A 17,494-nucleotide genomic window follows, 5' to 3' on the forward strand; every position below is an offset into this window, starting at 1 on the left:
GACATGAGATGGAACAAAAGGAAATCACTAAGTTTCACGTCAAATCACAACTGTCTTTACATTGTAAAATTAGCAGCACAGCTACCAGTGTTTAATTACTTTGTTTGAAAAATCCTTGTTGGTATCTCACCACATTTTGTGCTTCTCTTTTTTCATGGTAAGTATAGCTATGTTAAACTTATTTCACTCTGTGTCATGATTACATGGTTATTTATAGAGCAATCAAAGCACATGTGAAGGGTTGTTATCACTGTTTTTTTTCCAACACATCAGTAACAACAGGAATGAGTGATAATTGTGGTGAGCAGGGGTCATGGAGTTGAAGCTAGTAGTATGTAGCTGATTATGTACCTGCGTGTAAAGCTTTTAGTTTTGCATTTATTTCAGCTTCAGCAAATCATTTAAGCATCTGACACAGACAGAAGTTAACAATAAGATGTTGGACAATACAGGTTTAATACATTCTGGCAAAGATACAACAGAAGTTTTTATTTTAATTTTTTCTTCAATTCTTTTTTTGTGTTTCTTTTTTCACATTTGTTTTTATATTCCATTCATTTATGTTCATCATTGACATGCATAATAAAGAAAAACCTTCATATATGCATATTTGGTTTACAAAGAAGTCTATCTTCCCTCATTTTTTTTAACCACATCACCTTTTACCTCACTGTATGAAATGTTGCATTTTCTTCCCTACCTGACAATTAGATTATTACCATGATTTTCAGAAACGTGCAAGCTGAATGATAATAAGTTTCTGAAATGCAAGTGGCCCATATGCTAACTAGGGCAACATATTTTCCCTTCACATTAACATATCATCTGAATTCAGTAACCTGACACAATTGCGGAGATCAACACAGTTGATGTGTCAGCTACATGTATGTGTTGGCTTGTAAAATCGGCTGCACTCAAAGTCAAGTGGATGTTAATGCCCTGCAGACCCGTCAGTCTGATTTCCCTCATAAAGCAGGAGCACTTTTGTGCAATAGCTCTTCTTACATCTTTTAAGAGAAAATTGTGGAATTTAACCTCCCAATATTATCTCTCCTTTTTTCTTTGTGCAGGGAACAGGCGTATATCCACAAGGAATTTGGCACAGTCCACACAGTCAAGACGCTGATAATCCCAAGTCTTTGACTGCTGATAAGACGGCCAATTTAACATAATTATAAACCAGTATTATGAATAGTAACGATTCATTAATTCAGTACATAGAGGAAGATAATAATTCAAATCAAGCATTTACTCACAATTATCACTCATGATAATGATTTCATTAAATCCTGCTCAGTTTTTGGCATTATAAACATAATTGTCACACACTAAAAAACAGTTTAACGTAATAAAATTGTAGAGTGTAAATTAAAGGATGTCTGTGCTACATTAGAGAGGTGAGGCTGGCAAATCCCTCTCTCAAAACAAATGCTGTTGACCAACACTATTATTACCTCCACACTTAATTACTTTTTGCTTTTTGGTTTAATTGCTTCAATAAAAATAATCTATAACGCTTTTTTAATTACACTTTGGGAATGACCTATGTAAAGAGAATTTTATTACGTGAGCACAATAATTACCCTGTCACAGTCCAGTTAAGGGCTATTGTCTAGCTATCCTTTGCATAGCTGTTATTGGCATGACCAGCATGCCTAACTACCCATTTACTGAGCTCATAACTTTTTCAATAGTTGCACAATATGCACAACACAAGCACTTTTAGGCGGTCCTGTTTTGTGCCAGATATTCAGTGGAGGAAAAGTAGCAGCCACAGCTCAGCTCAAACACATCTGAACACTATTTGTGGACAATACGAGCACTATTCTGTTTTTCAGGGTTTAGGTAATGAATTATAGAAATGAAAGAAATAATGATCTCCCATCACAGTATTATTATATACAATAACTGGCCCACACACACACTCAGCTATAGTTTGTCAGCTACTAGGTGTTTTTCTGCTTTCAATTTAAAAAGGGGGGCATAATGAAATCACTTCAATTAAATGGCTGAGGATATTGTCCAATATGTATGTTGCTAATATGGTGCTAATGTATACACCACAATTGTGATGATTTGTCAATCTTTGAAATGGCATGCATACCTAAATGTTATTGTGCTTCATAATTGCCTTTAGTTCCATTTGGTTGATCATGCAGTTAGAAAGCTGCACATAAGCTGCAACTGATTTTCAACATCTTTTGACTGCTGCCTTGTCAGAGCACCGCTCCACTATTTTCTCCTCTATGGTTAGAATTTTAGAAATTCTTTCTTTAGCAAAACACTAACAACCCACAATCGCATAATAGCATCGATATCTTTTGTACAGATGCTCTTACATTTAAAAAAATAAAGAGGTTACGGGTATTAATATTGATAAAGTATATACTATGAACAGAAGCAACACGCAGCAGGTATCAAAGTAATTGTGTGTTTATTATTGTGGCTGTACATGTTCATTGGCCTCCCCTCCCCCCACTGGATGACAGGAGGCTGCCCCTTCCTTTGTATGGGTGGCCTTGTCAGTCCTCATCCAGTTCCCAGCAGCCGTTCCTCCAGCTCTCACTAGTACGTTAACAGCAGCTCTGTTTTAGAAATTTTATATCTCTGAGACACAACAAATAGAAATATATGAAACTAACAAAGCATGTGTTATTGTTCCTGTTTATGGGTATTTTTAACTATAGGATCTATTCACAATGTTCAGATTATTACAGTTATATTACTTGCAGCATACTGATATATACACAGCTGATATTTTTGCAACTATGTTAACCAGATAACCTATACTGATTCCTTAACTATTGGAAAAATGTCTAAGAATATCCCGATTACCCCTGTGCCACTTTTACACACGTCGAACATACACTTTAAACATATTTTGGTGCTTTTTCATGACAAATATTTATTGACAGATCACACGTCCACTGAAATATCTATGTCAAAATGATTCAAAACAAATATCTATGTAAAAAATATGCACAGTATATTGCGTACTCTTTAAAAATAAACATGTATATTTTGTTGGGATTTTGACTTCCAAAATTAACAGCAAATGCACTAACACTTTCAAATGTGCAAGGGAAACACTGAATACAATTCACAACATGTTTAAGCCAAGAATCATGTGGATCATTTGAAGAGTTTTGAATATGACCCTGCTCTAACACCACCACTGACCTGCTGAAAGCACACTTTCAGAGAAATTCACAATTTCCAGCTGCACTATATGACGGCCTCAGAAACATAAAGCCTCAAAGCAGATATATCGTCCTCAGAATCTCTGAGCAAGGGCTGAGTAGGGAGCAGTGGGACAGCCTAGGGACTGGGGGCCTTCTTCATGCTGGCTTGCCAAAGAGCCGCCCAAAGCATGGACAATTAGAGGGGTCCCTGGTGCCTCTTTGCTCTCTGTGCGCCTGGTGGGCTGTTCTGTAAGACACTGGGGGGCTTGAGGAACCGACTGGGCTAGCTTGGCGGGCTGGGCTAGAGGCATAGAGCTGGGGGAGGCCTGATCTCAATAATCCCTTTGCCCCAAGAGGCTGTCACACCACTCACACTGCTGGAAGCTAGAATGGAAATGGACCGAGGGCTTTCTGAAGCTTTTACCTGCCAGAAGAGCTCATCATTGAGAGACAGACGTACTGGGAGCTCACTGTGGTTCAAACATAGAGACAAGTTGTTTTTAGAGAATTGAACCAATACCTTTGATTTGTCATGCAGCACTGTGAAATACAAGTTTCCTCACATGAATTATTTCATATACAAATCTGTAAATAGACTTTCTGCTGAGGTAGCTCTAAACATGTCTTCATTTGTACCGCCACAGAAACAAAAAAGCATCATCTGTAATATTTTACACCCCAGATATCCTCATCTCTCACGAGATGTGAGGCTCCTCTACTTAAAAGATGGAGAGGAAAAGAGCAGTAACCCTGTCGCAATTCTTCTCTCCAGTCATTCTCCACTTTCATTAATGTACAATTTCTTCTTGAAATTCCCTAGACCATGGCACAATCTATTGACCTGGTGGAATATATATGATGTAGAATCACCTTGTTGTACAACTTAAAGTGAGCTGTCCCATATGAATATGGCCACAGTCAAAACCATTGGCCTAATTAGAACGACATGCCTCCGAATGTGAGGGGAAACTTAGTGCAAATGGATAAAGGTCTTTCAGCACTGTGCCACTGGCTGTCTCAGTCCCTTAATGTATTACCACCTGCACCCGCAATCAGCACAGGAACATTAAAATGACTGCGATTCAGAGGAGACCAAGCTCCAAACTGGTGGGAAACACATGAGAGGTGATTTAAGATATTGGCTGTAATGAAGCTGACTGTTGGCAGGTCTGCTCTGAATATGATGGGGGAAATTAGGGGCGGGAACAGGTCAGAGACGTACATATACCGAGGGCACGGCAGCAAATGAAATGCAGAGTAGAAGTCTACAGTCCAACGTGCTGTTTACTTCATGTCAGGTAAACATCAACTATGGTGAGCTTTGGGTGTCTGTGAAGATGATATAATCAATGTTTTGTGTTTGTTTTGCAGCAGCTTGAGTATATTGTGATGCTCCCTTCTTATCACCTCTGACTGCTCTCTTCCCCAACATCAGCCCTCCCTTTTATAGGCTCCAGCACAAACACAGAAACAAACAGCCGCCTTTGGGGTTGAAAATAACACATTTTTTTTCCATCCTCTTTAACTTTAGGAATATATTTCTCTCTATATCTCTAAGCAATATAGTCATTAAAACAAACATGGAGGAAAATAATCAGTGTCCAACAACATTAGTTTATAGTGTGTAAAAGTAGAAAGCTCAAACAACAAGTGATGGAAAAAGGACAACATATGAAGGAAGAACATCAAGAGATAGAAGACAGGCAACATCTGGGTATGCTTTCTCAGACTGATGGCTGCTAACTGATCCTTGTGATTGTGATTGACAGGCACTGACCACCACTCTACTGGCCCTGGCTTCTCCACACTGCTGAGCACAGCAGGTAGTGTGAAGGCTCGCTGAGATTCCCAATAAAATGGACATTACAGGGATAAACAACAGCCGGCCTCGCAGAGGTGAATGTTGGGCACGTAGCACTCCTCCATCACACAATGTACCAGGGTTCACTGACTCTGCACTGTTTCGGGATTGCAGAATATAGAGCCACACTCAGGCAAACATCTTATTGGAAAAGCTAAAATGGCCAGTGGTTCTTTCAAGATATGCTCTGTGGTAGAACTAAGAGCTCACCCAAACAGAAGAGGGAGAATCAGAATCTGTGCTAGCAGTGTTTCACAATGTTTAAGATAGTCTGCATATTTAAATCCACTTAAAATTAGGTTAAAAAAAAAAAAAAAAAAAGATGAAAAGCTTCCTTGCTTCATTTTTTTTGACAGGTGCAGCTGTTAAAAGCATGCTTTAAATAAGTGTTTAGTGTTTGTCCTTGAAAATGGTGAACCACAATTCATGTGGTTTCCAAAAATGAAAGTATATGCATAATGTAGGTTACATAAGTGTCGCCTGCATCCGGTAAATATTCCCACGAGCAATGAAAATAAAGGCTCAAAGCCATTTACATCCCTAATTTTCGCATCCATTAAAGAGATGGATGCTTTGATACTATTGGAGTGTTTATCTGCGGTCTCTGGAGATTCATTAAAGTGAACACTCCTTGCAAAATATAATCTATTGCTTAATTAAACTTCCCAAATATGAAATTTGAACCCACATATCTGGAGAGAAGTTACTGCTTTGTTGTTCCCTCATTTGCACAATATTTTAATGAATAAGTTGCTAAGATATATTGCCATTAGCATGTAAATAAAGCTTTTCCTCAAGCACTTAACAGCTTTGATTTGGATTATATGTGGGGTTTTTTGTGCTGGGTGAACCACCCAAGAATAAGAATTCAAGCTCGCTGACTGCTTAGTAAATTTCACAGCTTCTAGCTCTGAAGCACATCATTACAATGTGTGAAATTTTAATCAGGGATGTTGTGAAGAAACAGCGATCAGCCAACGAACATAATTAATGTCCTCTGTCATAGAGATTATGATGGCAAATTTGAATGTGCAAGTGTTTTAAAGAGCAAGGGGAAATGCATTAACTAAATTACATAGCATGACGTGAATGAGCCATCATGCTTTTCTGTCAGTTTATGTATGCACAGATATCCTTTATTATATAGGATGCCATTACTTCCCTTTTAATTGAACAGCATTTTGTTTGGCGCAGGCCTACTGAACTTTGCATCAGCCATGCATAAATTTTATGCATGACTTACTCATACGTGTCACAATCAAAGCAGATTTGCAAAGAGCAAGATGCAACACATGACATGGTGTATACTGAATATACAGAAAACCAAAACAAGATAAAACAAAAAGCTGCTCAAATTAATTTAAAATGAATTCTAAATCCATCCTAAGTGGTCACAATGGAATTATAATGATAACTGATCTACAAATGTGCTCAAATATGTGTTGATAAAATATCTGATTGCTATAACAAGCCACAGTTTTATTGTAAGAGTTGCTGTTGCCAGAACAGTTTGTTTTATAATGCTCACTTGCTCATTAAAATGCAAATTGTGCATATGCTTTCATTTTCCAGTACAATAATCCAGACTCAGACTGTTTATCCAATCAACTTCACTATAAAGAAAAGCCGGGGTTTACAGGGTGCTGCTGCTAAGACCAGGCATATGCACAGACACATGCACCCGTTTGCCCTTGTACCCACACACACACACAGCCTCACACACAATATCTCTATGCCACACTCACATACACATATACATAGATGTATAGTTTGAAGGCCAAAATACTCAAAGCACTTCAGAATTATACTTCACTGAGGCACAATCTGAGACTCGTTGTCAAGGACTGCCTTTAATGCAGATATAGGAATATTTTTACATTCCAAAAATCCTGTAAAATGCCCTTTACAGTAAAAAGCAGTTAATCATTTCAAGAGTTCTGGCTCACAACCTTTCTATTAGTGGAATTCAAGGAAACAAGCAAAGCTGGTCCAATACATAATCACATACAGAGAGATAATGCTGCTAACTTATCCCAGTGGTCACATTGTGGGTGTCATTAATGCTCCAATAATGTGTGTATGAGAGAGAAACTGAGAGAGAGAAACTGAGAGAGAGAGAGAGAGAGAGAGAGAGAAACTGAGAGAGAGAGAGAGACAGAGAGAGAGAGAGAGAGAGAGAGAGAGAGAGAGAGAGAGAGCTGCGAGGAAAGACTGCACACCTGGCACTGTGCCCAACAGTTGCCAGGGCCGTACTCTCGTTTCTGTCACCAGCGTTTGTTTCACAAGCCTCCTAATCAATTGGAATGCAGCCCCTGAAATAGAGCTTGGCACCGGGCTCAGCTCCTCTATTGTGCCTGCTGGTCAATGCTCAGAGAATACCACTTGTCACTCATGTCACTTTCCAATTTCCTCCTTTAACAGGGTAAGCGGGGGTTGGACATTAAGCAAATTTTACATTATTGGCCTGCCAGCTTGTAAGAGCTTCCTACTGTACAATAATTTACTCTGGAGTTGTTTGTGGCATGTGTTCTGCCAGGTGTGTGTCCTTTTGTGTTCAGTTGACAAGCAATGTTAATGAGATCAGAGCTGATGGCAGGGAGAATAAAGAGGACCGGTTAGGTTGGTTAGTGAACACTCCCAGTGAGGAGAACTTGAAGAACTGCATTCATTCTAATTTACTTAAGACAGCACTGAGTGGGATCAGCACCCAAGTACACTGTCATTAGTTTATTTGATACACTGTCAGGCGCTGGGATGTAAATTGCCGATTCCTCTCACAATGAATAAACAGTGGATAAACAACTCCCAGCAGGAAACCTGAAGACTGATAGGCCATTGCCTCCATGACACGCCACTGCATCAGCCTCTGCATGTTGCCATGTGTTCCCCAACTAATCAAGGGCGGCCTGCCTCTCACTGTCTCTGTCTTGGCCTGCCAACAGATTCATCACTGGCTGGGTTAAACAGGAATAAAAACACATTAGTGTCATGTTAGACTGATAGAGAGAAGTGCCTGGATTGGTGTTCCACAATGGTAAAAGTCTGACTGCGTATTGATTTGTGCAACATAAATCTTGTTTTCTGTCTGCGCTAGTGAATCAGTCTGACCCCCAGGGTTAACAAACATTGTAGAGGCTTTCAGCTGGAGTGTGAGCCAACAACGCTCATGCATTGCAATCGCCATGCCCCATCTTGTCATTTCTCAGCCCGCCTGGCTTTACTAATTGCTGGCAATCAACAGACAATATGATGGGGCTGAAAGAGGTGGTGGGTTTCTTGTGGTTTTTGGCTCTAACAAGGAGGTTTAAGGCTCCTGCAGCCAAAAACTATCAACAATGGATGTGAATTGGTCAGCAGGAGTCTGTGAGTTACAACCTGGATTAATTGGCATAAGGGGATCCAGCATGGCTAGCGCCAGATCACATTAAGCTGATGAGATCTGACTCAGTAAACTTTCACAAAGGCAAATCCCTCATTACAGTGACTGAATGACACTAAAGCATATAAACTTATCCACTTATCTGTTACTCCACCACTGAATGCATGTTCTTATATAATATCAACTGCTGAACAATATACAATTACTTGGGAAACTTGGGCATAAGGGTTGCATCTTTTACAAGAGGATACTGTTTGCCTTTGTTGAACTGAAAGCTACAAAACAAGCTACACAATATGTAGGTTGAGCAATATCAACACTGCAATATTTTGCTGGTCCCCTATGGCCACTTTTTGTTTTAATAAGTCATGGAGACATGAGGTGTTAAATAGTTTAATCTTTCAGTAGTATATGAAATCCATTTGTTTGTGGGCTAGGAAGATTACCATTGTGAAAGTAATTACTTTATTACAGGTGCTATCATTATCATTTATCTTTCTGACATTTAAAGACTTACTAAATGCCAAACTGTTCCTCAGAGACAGAAGCTTGATCCTACATGATGCTCAAACACTTTTAATTACAGGACTTTACATTCTAACAGTGGTTAATATCCATCTGCAAACTAAAAACTCATATGAATAACTGGGTATTGTCTCAACAAAATCTGAAATGGTTTGTTTCCTTTTTATTTGAGCAATCTGCTTGAACAAGTGATCAAGTTAATTCCATGATATTGGGCACACATGGGTCCTGTTGCAAATGCTTTGGAAGTTGTAAATGTTTATGAGTACAACTGGCTAACATTAATCAGTACGCCTGCTGAGAGGGAGGACTGTGTGTGTGTGTGTGTGTGTGTGTGTGTGTGTGTGTGTGTGTGTGTGTGTGTGTATGTGGTGGTCAGGGAGGGAGAATGGAGTAAGTTAAAGATAGAGAGGATAACAGAATTAAACAGCTAGATATAGAAAAGGGGGATGGCGTGTCTCTGGGGGCCTCCACACCAGTGCTCACCCTGCTGCCAGGCACGCTACACACACCAGAGACCTTATTTACCCAGCAGCCCCTAAGAGGCCTGGGCCCCAGATCTTATTTACTCAGAGCCTGGGCAACCATCAGGTGCTGAGGGGATCTGGCCAGCAGCAAAAGCAAATACCCCAGATCAAAACCAACCATGGAGGAAGAAAGGGGCGCTCAGCCAAAGTCCTGGTCAAGCACTAATGTTTACTCTTTGGTTTGAAGGGCTATGGATGGACTCCATTTGAAGAACTCCAAATTGACACCCCTCTCCCTCACCCCCCACCCTTTGTATAAAAAAAAAAAAATCTGATGGCTACCACTGTCTCATATCCATATGTCTAGAATACCTGCGGTAATATGGACTTCTCTCGTCTTTTAAACCAGCACTGCCACCGGTCTTCAGGATCAGACATGGTGTCGGGGGAAACAGAGATGAAGACGGAAAAAAAGCCCAGCTAATGACTAGCTCTTATGCATCAGTGCACTTACTAATGAGCTTCCAGGGAGAGGCTGGCAGAGCCAGAGCGAAGGCTGAGCCGGGATGTGAGAGGCCTGGGCCATCACTTCCCCGCTGTGATCCCTGCCTTCCCACTCACAAGGAGCCCCGGCTCCCAGCCACTAATGAGTGTTAGAGGGAGAGTCCAAGCTCGCGTCCACCTGCCAGCCTTCAGAGCCCAGCCTGCTGCAAGACAGTAGGGGTCAGACGCATTCCTGAGCTCTTAATAATTTACATCATATTGATTTCCTCACTGTTAGACACTCTCACCTGCATGGGCTCTCACTCCCACTTTCTCTCTCTGTCTTTCTCTCCCTGAAATAAGCACATTCCGTGAGAGAGAGGAGTTAGAATGATACAAAAGCATGTAACTTTGCCCTGGCTCCAAACCAGTTAAATACAACATTCAATTTAATAGATTGTGGACAATGTCTGTGTCAGTGGGGACAGTGGGCACTCTGTGTATGTCAACTGCTGGAGCATGGGCCTTAAAAATGGAGGACTTCTATTGTACTTAACATTACCGGATGGATGTGCTACACACAAAAAAAAGCCAAAATACATAATTAAATTTCTTTTACATGCCACACACATATGACACCAATTGTCCCTCATTTGCATGCAGCACCTACTATATATATATATATATATATATCACCATATTTTCAGTTTCAAAGGGACTGACTTCTGCACAAAGAAGTTATCAAACCTAAGAAAAGGAGTCAAATCAAAAGGTACAAAAATGCAAGAATGAAAATAAATTATGCAGCTTGCATTCTGCTTAACCTCTAATCAGACTCAGAGAAGCGGACATTAGTATTCTCCCATTGTCAATATGATGATCTGTATACTCAATCCTTTAAATATTCATCAGCTTTGAACGTAGGTTTGGCACCATTTCCCCCCCTCAAAGAACAACTTTCTATCATCAGTGCCACACTTAAGAATGACTTTTAACACTGTCCACCTCCCTTCATTGGAGAGGCAGCTTCAAATTATACTTTCTCTGCTCCCTAACACGGATTTCTCACAGAGAATTAACTCCACTAGGAAGATATAATTTACACAGTTATTCAAGTGCTTAGCCAGGCCTGAGGTGCATTTAAAATACATGCTGATGTAGTTGATATCTATCTATCTATCTATCTATCTATCTATCTATCTATCTATCTATCGTTCCATCTCCATCTGTATATCTTTTGTCAGGTTATGTCGCTGGCTGTCTCTGCAGTTTTCACCCTGCCTCTGGCAAGCCTTGACAAGCTTATAACCTTACTCAGTTAATTGTGGTAATCCAACACACACACAGTGCCATGGGTTTGGTCCAGCCAAGCAGATCATTCTGAGAGGATCAGTCTGAGGCAATCAAACCTGAAATCCTAAAGCATGAAATGAGTGTCAAGTCATTGTAGAATTCTTGTTTGCATGCATGTGTCATGATACATTGCCTTTTTTATGCTTTTGAAAGTATTGAAACCTGGTGCAATTGTAATGAAAGAGTTGTGTATGAAGGAGTTTGTAGGTTACAATAAAAATGCAATAATGTGGTCAAACACCTGGGCCACACTGGATGCGTGAGCAGCGCGTGTATGTCGCTGAACTGCTGCGTCTCTCACGCTTGCAGCGTTCACACTGGAAGCGTGTCTGCTGTGGCGCTTCTGCCACTGGCAACCCTATCTTTCTCGTTTTTCCTGTCCATTTCTGCTGAGAACCGCGCGCGTCACATAGAGAAAATAGGCAAGACCTCGAATCTCTAGATGAAGCGACGCAGCAGCCTCGCGTGAGACACACGTGTAACAGGTTAGAGCGGCAGTGTGGCCGCTCTAACCTGTTAACATGGGCGCCGAAATGAAAAGCAAGAGGTTCCGTGATGCACACGCACTGCTCACGCATCCAGTGTGGCCCAGGGGTTACATTTGAAACAGATGTACTTCATTTAAACTAACAATTAATGCAGATTATAATAGTCAATCAATTTAACTGACAATAAAGCAAGTAAAACTGTTTGGCCAGTTGGATACTCCAACTCCTTAGTTATATCTTGGTCAATACTGCCCTCTTCTGTTTAACATGTGCTACAAAAATAACTATGGCACGTTTGTTTTGGCATATGACTAAATCTCCCTCCACAGATTTTTTGCAGTCCCATCCAGCTCATGTAGTTTGGAAAAACAATAAAGTTCAATCAACAGAGTACACATCTCACACAGGAGGAGAGAAGAGTGGAGGAGATTTATTCAGCTCAACCAAAACTCCAACTTACCTAACTCACCACAGGCCTGTGAGTCAAACAGCTCTCAGCTTAATTATTCAACTCCTGATGTTCAAGTTGTAGCATTTCTACTTATTATTAATTTTAACATTACTTATGTTTCGATGAGGCACTGTTGTGATTTTTTTCCTAAAGCACACAAATTGCAGGGGAGGCCTTTATGTGCATGTATGTATAAGGTCTTAACACCATGAATATGTTAAAAAAAAGTGATTTTTTTTTGTAATTATCAACATCAAATCTTTTAATACCATACATTTCTATGACAAAGAAATTACACTAAACATCTGTTTTTATGTCTGTGGATGTGCATCCTACATAAAACATGTTCCTAATCATTTATGAGGCTTTAAATTGCTTGCATTGCAGTTGCATAAATTTGGAGATATATGCAGGACTAATGCTGCTGATGTTCCATTAGGAAGGAAATGAGGAACAAATCACACAAACACACACACACACACACACACACACACACACATACATATATGAACTATGATGTGGTAACTTTGCCCATTTTTTCTTTCGCATTAATAAAAAAATCCAATACTTAAGAATGAACTTCAACCAATAGTGCCACCATAAACCATATGAAACCATAACCTTTTATCTATTAATCGTGTTTTGCAACAAAGTGCTTTTGTAAAAGGTCAAACTTCAAGTCAGGTCAAATTAATTTATGATGCCAAAATGTTAGGAAGCTTAGCCAGAGCATCAAGGAAGGTGATAGGAGATAGATTCAAAGACTTATTCAATGACTAAAAAAAAAGTGATTTTTCAGACCAATGTACCCAAAAAACAAGAGTCTCCAAAAAATTAAAACAAACAAAACAAACACATCTTAACCAACTTAACTCAGGAAATTGCAACAAACTTAGGCATGCTCACTTTTACATAACTACACAGATGTTGGCTCTCTCCCTAAACCAAAAACTCTCCTCTTAAACATTGTAGGCCCTCCAATCTATCTAGGCAGAACCACAGGGTGCAACTGGTATATGAAAATGTCATTTGTATCAATCAACATTATTTACACACACACATATCATCCAGCATAGCATAGCCCTCACCATAAGCCAAAATAAAAATAAGTACAAATCACATAAACACAAACCAAACTAACTAAATACAATAAATTCCCCTCATACTTGGTCCAACTCATGACATCACTGGTGATGTCAGCGAGAGCTTAAAAGCAGGAAGTAGTTGAGTGATTCCCCCTTTTATCTACTGAAAAGCATGGTGGGTATGATAAGTAACACAACAAGCTAGTAATGCAAGAAACTCAAGACTAAATCAATAAAAAACTGAATGTAAACAATACTTGTCTGTCTTGATTAAAGCAGAAATGCAGATATAAATATAACAAAACAATGCTAAACACAAACAAAACCAGGATACTATGTGAAAACAATCCTATAGAGTAAATAGATGTTATACCGGCTAAATAAACAAATGACAAGCATGTTAAGAAATACAATAAAGTGTAACAGGGACAAATGGTGTGGTCTCACCTACTTTGTCCATGGTGGACCTAGTGTAACATAGTGTAACCTTATTTCTATGAGCACAAGTGGAAAGCCCTGAACTGGCAGTACAGGCACTACAGTATATGCAAGGTTGTACTTGATCCACCTGCACAGCGACTACACAAAATCAGACCAACTGCTGTTATACTTAAACTGCAAGAATCACAGGTCAGAGCAGGACAATCTGAACCACACTGTGTGAGGTCTTTACTGCAGTGCCACCATTCAATTTATTTTAAAATTGAAGCATTTCATGGCCCAGATATTAACCTGTAGGTGAGACATAAAATCAGCTGGTAAGTCATCCAATAAGCCTTAAGAGTCATGGATATACTTACACACGAGAATCTAGGTAAAGAGTAAAAAATTTTTCTATTGCAAATATTTCAGGGTCAATAGAATCAATCAAACTGAACAGATGTTTCATTGTTTTCTATGATAGGAATGCAGCAGAACTGGCAGCTTTCACATTGAGATCACATGCTTGTGTCATGTGTTGTGGGTGGTTCAAACTGGGCTACAGGACATGCTGAGACCACATATTAAGTAAAAACCTGTGATGTACCTCAGTAACCACATGATGTCAGCACAGAGCTTCTTATGTCTTCATAGACTACAACTCTAAATATGTTTACTTCAACACTCATGAATCTATGCCACAGGATTTTTACTCACTCAGTGCTGAAAGTTATATAAGATTCAGCAGAATTTAAAATAAAGATTGTTTTTTATTTGTTATTTCTGTTGTCACATATTTCCTGTCCCAATATTATCCTGAGCCTCATTCACTCTAAAGCTCACAGTTTAAGTGAAATCTAACTAGTGCATGTCAATACAATTTACAATTAATTGTAATATACTCCAGGGGTGGTTTATACATTGCTTAAGGCAGGCAACTGTCGTGGTCTCCAAGTGCAAGATCGCCCCAAAAGACCAGAAATTAATATGAACAAATACATTTTATTGCAACAATAACATGTCCCAACCAACCGGGACCCAGTAAATACACGCCCACTCAAAGACTTGCTCCCTTTAGAGCGAGTTATGGTTAGGATTAAACTTAGTGTTGGCCTGTGTATAACTGGATATTTCTGTGATTCTGCAGCTATAAACCCTTCTGCCTTATCTATGTAACACCCAGTATTTTTCTGTGCCACTGAAAGTCTACAGCGCACAACTCTGCTTGGAACACAAACCCTTGCAACATACAGATGTATCCATACAATGCAATTCAATATCAATACCTTTATGATGCTTGAAATGTTCAGATCTTAAAGTACACCGACAATATAACATACAACCTAGCCTCAGAAAATTTAAGTTTAACCAGGACAACACAAACAAACATTTTTACATTTCATATTGTAATAATTACAGAGCCATTGCATTGGATTTTAATACACTGAATTGCAATCAATTTAAAGATCATGTATATAATGTATGAACTGATGAACTGAAAGGAGTGAAGACCTAAACTGAGATGTTTTATGCTTGCTTTCTGCTAGGGTATGAGTGCTTCCTCATCATTCTTTGGACATAAGCCTCCATTTTATTTTTGACCTGAGCATCATTATCTCCCGATAATACAGAGATCAGAGAAAAGTACAGTATGGCACAAGGGAATATTAATTTAAAAAATGCTTAGGCAGCCAGTATTGCTGTACAAAAACAAAAGTTCCCCTTTGAGGAAAGAGGCAAATATGCCCCCTTTTTCAGCCTTAATGATTTATGATGGTTGAATGTAGAAAAAACATGCTAGTGTGGTGGCTGCTTATCTCCCCAGCGAAGATACATGCATGTAGCTGTCTGCTGTAACATTAGAAACATTATTTTAGTTCAAAGTTTCCAAAATAAAAATTAGGGAAAAAAATGTCTGGCTTATATGTATGAGACATATGATTGCAGGATGTGTTTGCTGTCTGTGTGATGCATGACGACATCCGTGTTAGTTATTGTAGTTTGGATGTGGAGAGGCACTTTTTCTTTTTTTTATTGGCTGCCCTCCAGAGAGACAGAGCTGTGGAGTCAGACTGCTCACAGTGAGAGTTCCTCATGTGAGCTGTGCCAACCAGACAGTGCAGGAAGAGATGGCTTTTCTCTGCCTACAATCTAAAGCATAATAAAAAAACCCAAACTACTGTTATCAGAGACACAATGAAGGGTGATACCAAACAGATCTAAAGCTCTAACAGCTCTACCTGTTGTGTAGGATAAAAAGGCTTTTACTTAGCTTTTGTTATGGTCAAATAATTGTTTCATTTATATTATAACATTCATTCTTATGAAAGGCTCAGTTAGGATGAAAACTGTTATGAGGGAAAACACCACCATAGAACAATTACATGAAAAGTAGTCTACGAAGAGGAGCAGTGGCACATCACTTGGGCACACCAGTTTCCATGGTAACCTCTGATCACAGAGGGGATAACTGAAATGAAGTAATCACTGCATTGCCAGCAGTTTGACAAAAGTGGGAATGCTTCTCTTAAAACTTAGCAAAGAGGGCAGCAACGTAAGTATGTTTTCACATCTTGACATGACATTTGTTTACAGGGAGTTCTTTGTGTGTTTACCATAGACTGCATAAAATAATGAACGGAGCCACCGAGACGTCACCCACTGGTCTGTGGACTGGCGTTTTGAACATGGATGTATTATAAGAGCTTATAATGAGTATTATAAGAGCTTATAATGGGTATTATAAGGGCTTATAATACATCCATGGTTTTGAAGCCTCGAGTTTGGCATTTTGACCGTTGCCATCTTGGATATTTTTGGAGCCAGAAGTGATGAGAAGTGGCCATATATGGACGAGAGGGTGCAGGTTACCCTTACGCTAGCTGCTAGCTTGGTTAGCACGGTGCATTTGCAGGGGTTAACTTTGATAATGCTAATGCTAATTTTCGTTAGCGAAAAACAGACTCAAAACCATTAAAACAAAATGAACTTACCGGAAAAACTGAATATCCGATTCCGTAAAGGGTCTTTTAGCACAACCAACGCTGAATGAGACTTTTTAGCCAGTCAAAACGTTACAATTAACTTTCATGAACTGAAAACACACTGAAATAGCGACGGCGTTACACCACGCCATGTTCACGTCACTTAACTAACGTTGTCGCCGTGGTAGAGACTTGCCAATCACAATGTAGCCACGCCCTAAAGCATACCCTGCTTTATCGTCAAATTTAAGTTACATGAGATCATAATTTACAAAATGAATATGATGTTGTATTGAAGAAGACTTGAAACTAGCGATTGAGACCATAAACTCATTAGGAAAGTGTTTACTGAGGTAATAAATCAAGTGAGAAGTAGGGTCATTTTCGCATGGACTTCTTTTTGGAGCCAGTGGAGTCGCCCCCTGATGGCCATTAGAGAGAATACAGGTTCAAGTCCCTTCCGCATTATCTTCCTTTTTCAGAACCGGAAGCCTTTTTTTTTTTTTTTGCTAGGATGGTGAAGTCATTACCTGCCCTACTCTGCCTCTGATTGCCTTACCCTGATATTCTTACCGTAACCCTACCCAATCTCACTCCTCATGCCTAAAACTAACCAACCCAACCAACAAAGACAACGCTATTAATGATGTGATGTGGTTGTAGTTTTGAGAGGAGTCTTTTTCTGATATTTCACAGACATATTCCCATTTTTTGTCTTCATCATTCAATCTACACACTGTATGAAACAAAGAGGGAACATCCAGAGCAGCACAGATATCTCCATACTTTTGTCAAGTTGATGACTCATCAGTATCT

The 17,494-nt window shown here is 39.5% G+C and overlaps 1 long non-coding RNA gene across 6 annotated transcripts; it reads right to left on the reverse strand.

Moving 5' to 3' along the window:
• Positions 1–2,417: 2,417 nt before the first annotated feature.
• On the reverse strand, positions 2,418–16,873 carry LOC122992647. Of its 6 annotated transcripts, none has more exons than XR_006406092.1 (5): positions 16,688–16,873; positions 11,212–11,314; positions 10,206–10,250; positions 3,181–10,118; positions 2,418–2,607 (listed from the first exon to the last, which is right to left on the reverse strand). It is a non-coding gene; the product is annotated as an uncharacterized LOC122992647 (long non-coding RNA). The 6 variants fall into 6 exon arrangements; XR_006406091.1 differs by having other exon boundaries at positions 2,418–3,652; positions 9,929–10,118; positions 16,688–16,857; XR_006406089.1 differs by having other exon boundaries at positions 2,418–7,975; positions 9,929–10,118; positions 16,688–16,857.
• Between the last annotated feature and the right edge of the window lie 621 nt (positions 16,874–17,494).

This window comes from Thunnus albacares, chromosome 11, assembly GCF_914725855.1.
Source record: "Thunnus albacares chromosome 11, fThuAlb1.1, whole genome shotgun sequence".
Lineage (NCBI taxonomy): Eukaryota > Metazoa > Chordata > Actinopteri > Scombriformes > Scombridae > Thunnus > Thunnus albacares.